At 46.7% G+C, this 4,647-nt stretch overlaps 1 pseudogene; it reads left to right on the top strand.

Moving 5' to 3' along the window:
• The first annotated feature begins 362 nt into the window (after positions 1-362).
• LOC138097393 (GTP-binding nuclear protein Ran-like) lies at positions 363-2,985 on the top strand (annotated as a pseudogene).
• Positions 2,986-4,647: the final 1,662 nt, after the last annotated feature.

Raw genomic sequence — 4,647 nt, 5'->3', positions numbered from 1 at the left:
GGGAAAGCTGTGTGATCTGTGTCCCCACGGTGCTCCCTCCATCCTGCCCTCTTCCTCTCTATCCGAAGGCAGGCCCTCAACAAATGGAGAGTGTGACCCTGTCAAACCATCAGAGGACTTCAATACTGTATTAACCCTGAGCCTCAGGAGGAGTACTTACATCCATCCATGTCCTTCTGAATTTGCCTGGGAGAGTAATGACAGCTTTAAGGTATTGCTTGAAAGTTTGGAGTTATGGTCCTGTCAGCCTAGGCCTGAAAGTTACTTCTATCTGCGAGAATTTGGGCAAGCCATTTGAATTCTCTAAAGTCAGTTTTGCTCAGTCACACAGGCACAGAGATGCTTCCGGAAGCAACATCATGATGGCTGCCCAAGGAGAACCCCAAGTTCAGTTCAAACTGGTATTGGTTGGTGATGGTGGTACTGGAAAAACTACATCCGTGAAATATCATCTGACTGGTGAATTTGAGAAGTATGTAGCTACCTTGGGTGTTGAGGTCCATCCTCTTGTGTTCCATACCAACAGAGGATGTATTATATTCGACGTATAGGATACAGCCGGTCAGGAGAAATTGGGTGGACTGAGAGACGGCTATTATATAAAACTCAGTGTGCCGTTACAATGTTTGATGTAACATCGAGAGTTACTTACAAGAAAGTGCCTAACTGGCATAGATATCTGGTACAAGTGTGTGAGAACATCCTGATGGTGTTGTGTGGCAACAAAGTGGACGTTAAGGACAGAAAGGTTGAGGCAAAGTCATCTGCCTTCCACCGAAAGAAGACTGTTCAGTACTATGACATTTCTGCCAAAAGTAACTGCAGCTTTGAAGAGCCCATCCTCTGGCTTGCTAGAAAACTGATCGGAGACCCTAACGTGGAGCTCGTCGCCATGCCTGCTCTTGCCCCGCCCAGAGGTGGTCAGGGACCCAGCCTTGGCAGTGCAGGACAAGCATGGTTTAGAGGTTGCACAGATGAAGATGATGGCCTGTGGGAAGGTGAGGCTGGGGCCCAGTGTCAGAAGTCTAGTTTTATAGGCAAGTGTCCTGTGATGTCAGCGGTGCGGCGTGTTTGCCACTTTATTACATAGCTAAGCAGAACGTGTGCTTAATGTTTGGATGCTGAAGGAGGTGGATGGGCTTTGGAGTGAATGTGGCAGTTAAAAAAAAACTTTCATTTTTGGACCTGATATTTAGGTGATTTGGAACACAATTGTTCCTCCTTGAGTTTCAAATATAAAACTGCTATAGTCACATGACATGGAGAAAGAAATGGCAACCCACTCCACTGTTCTTGCCTAGAGACTCCTGTGGACAGGGGAGCCTGGTGGGCTGCCATCTACGGGATCACACAGAGTCAGACACGACGGAAGTGACTTAGAAGCAGCAGCATAGTCACGTGACATTATTGAGAGGTGAAATCTTGTTTGTTACTGTCATTCCCGTTCCTTTTCATTTAGAATCAGAATAAAGTTGTATTTCAAATATCTAAAAAGGAAGTCAGCTTCCTCACCCCTACAATAAGAAGAGTAACTATAGTAACATTATTATAGGAATATCATAATAACTTGCACAATATTTGACATGTGCCTGTGTGCGAAGTCACTTCAGTCATGTCCAACTCTTTGTACCTCTGTGGACCATAGCCCGCCAGGCTCCTCTGTCCATGGGACTCTCTAGGCAAGAATACTGGAGTGGGTTGCCACGCCCTCCTCCAGGGGATCTTCCTGACCCGGGACAAACCCGTGTTTCTTGTGTCTACTGCCTCGGCAGGCACCACTAGCACCACTGGGGAAGCCCATAGCGTCAGCTTAAATAAACAGTATGTTATTAGAACTAATGAGAGAGCATGTGAACATACCTTCATGTGAGATCTGTTTACTACATTGTAGCATCATTTCTTATCTCTCCTGGACATCGTCAGTGCTCCCTGCACGTCCTCAGTCTCCCTTCTCCTTTCTGACTGCTCTTCTCCTGGCCACCGTGTTCTTTGTCCTCTGACAGTCTGCACCTGGACCTTTCTTAGGTGACACCTCAGGCTACTGGAGTCTGGAGAATGACAGGTACCGTATGAAAGTCCAGCTCTCTTGCCTTGTGTGAGGACAAACTCTGAGTTCCCTGGTGGGATCAAGCTGAAATGCCATCCTTGCTTTTCTCTTTCACCCTCCCCATCTTGCCTCCCCACCCCCTTACTGGCTTTTCCTGGGATCATTTCCTCAATAATCTCCTGCACATGAACCTTGGTCTCAGAATCTGCTTCTGGGAAGCACAGGCCATCCTGCTGGTACTAGAAAGAAGACTCGCAGCCTTTTCAAGGATCCAACTCTAAACCCTGCAGAAGAGGCAGGAGGCAACTCTTGAGCAGATGGAGCTCAGGCATTCAGCCTCTCTAGGTACAGAATGCTGGTCCTTCACCAACACAACCAGAGAGTAAAAATGATGTGGGTCAAAATTCTCTGTTCAAATCATCACATTTGAAATTGGAAATTTGAGAAACAGATGTTCTTCTTTCAACTTTTTTTCCCTGAGCCTTAGCGCTTCTGTCTGTGCAACGTTTATACTAAAGAAGTTTCACAGGGAGTTTATGGGGATGCATGTACTTGTGTCTTACACAAAATATTTTTCAGTTACTGCATTTTCTTTCTGTATCATCACCTTCTCCCCTTTAGTCCACTGTCATGAAAGATGCTGCAACAAGTCCCAACCAGCACATGGTCAGCTAGAGCATGGAAGCAGTCAAGCCATGGAAAATATACAGGGTCTCCACCATCAGGGGGACCAGACCACCAAGGTCTACACCATCACAGACACTGAGACCACCAAGGAGCCGTTTTTTCTTCCCATTGGTCCATCCAGATTCATGTTTACTGAACACTCTGTGCACCAAGCACCCTGCCCTCTGCAGCAGTCAGTGAAACTGACCATCTTTGACCTCGTGGTTAAAGACAAAAGGCTGATAACCAAACGAAGAAACAGACTACTCTAGATGCCAAGAAGGAAAAAGCCTGGGGTGCCAGAAAGCACATCACAGGGGATCTGACCTACTGGAGTGGAGTGAAGGAAGGTGACCCTGAGAGAGCTGGAGAGGGATGGGAGGAAGGTAGGCAGACAAGTGTTGAAGGAACTACATGCAAAAGTCCTGAGGCAGCAGAGGGCTGCACATTAGAGAGACTAAAAGAAAGCTGAGGGGGTTAGAGCACAATGTCAAATGAACATGGTGGGAATGGAGAGGTGACATGAAGCCCAGTGGCATAGGACCAGAGGCCACCAAGCACCTTCCTGCCTAACGGTACCCTCCACCCCTGGGATGCATGACCTGCCCTCCCTAACAGGTCTGCCTGATCTCTGAAATATAGTTCTTTCCCAGGTCCTTCCTAGTTTCACCCACATCCAATTTTCTGATGTCACCTAAGCCTGTATTATATTGTGAAATGATACAAAGAGTGTGGGGCTCTGATGGTGGAGGGGAGCTCCTAACAGCAAGGGCACAGAATTTCAGCACAGCACACTGTAGTCAAACCATCAACAACTTTTTTTTCTCCAGGGAGAGCGATTGGGGTCCCTGTTGAGGAGCTGTGAATTAGGCCCCCTCCTTTCCTAGAATGGCTTCCCTGGGTGCTCAGACCATAAAGAATCTGCCTGCAATGCAGGAGACACAGGTTCAATCCTTGGGATGGGAAGATCTCCTAGAGGAGGGCATGGCAACCCACTCCTGTAATCCTTCCTGAAGAATCTCATGGACGGAGGAGCCTGGCCAGCTACAGTGCATGGGGTCGCAAAGAGTCGGACACGGCTCAGGGACTAACATTCTCACTTTCACTTTTTCCCAGAGTAAACAACATAAACTCTGCTGCAAGATTCCTCTGGTGTGCTGATAAATTCAGATCAGAATGTTTATCAAGAGAACTCCAAGCACAATTTTTTTTTTTAATATCATGAGTGGCATTGAGCATAAATGCTAAAAAAAAAAAAATACATCTTTGCCAACAATAACCAACATAAATGTGAAGGACTCTCTCTTGACAGTAGACAGTGTCTGTGATGATGAAGAAGGTTCAAGGAAAAGCTGAGATGAAAGGGAATCCAGGAGAGGAGCGGACCTTGAGTTTCAGTGCCCACGAAAGCCTCACTCCAGTCAATTTAAACTCCTCACGTTATGTTTCAGGGACAGAGACACTAATGAAGCCAGTGAAGCAAGCCACAAAACCCCCAATGGGACCGAGGCAGCCCCTTGTCCATGTCCCACGGTTGCCCTGTCCCCAGCCAGGGCTGCATCAGGCTGACCTCAGGCGTCCTTCTACTTGAGCCCCACCAGTGTACCCGGCTGGACCCAGACGACTGGAGGTAAGGTCAAGATCACTGCAGACTTCTGTTTTATAAATAACTGTGCTGCTCAAGAGACAAAGGAAGGGAGAAAAAATGGTAACTGTACAAAGATACCACTTTGTCAAATTCATTAGAAATGTTTAAAAAGAAAAAGACAAAAGAAGGACAGAGGTTTTTTCAGTCCCTAAAGACAAGCAATAAAGATTCACCTGCTCGTAGCACTGAACTTTCATTTTGAACCAAAGCTGCTCTTTTCCACTCTCAGTTTAAAAAGCAGCTCATAAAGGCAAGCCTCAAATATTTCTAATTCATAGCGTGTTTC

This window comes from Capricornis sumatraensis, chromosome 2, assembly GCF_032405125.1.
Source record: "Capricornis sumatraensis isolate serow.1 chromosome 2, serow.2, whole genome shotgun sequence".
In the NCBI taxonomy this organism is placed as follows: Eukaryota; Metazoa; Chordata; class Mammalia; order Artiodactyla; family Bovidae; genus Capricornis; species Capricornis sumatraensis.
Note: the sequence above shows the minus strand (reverse complement) of the source record. Positions and strands in the feature narration are given on the sequence as shown.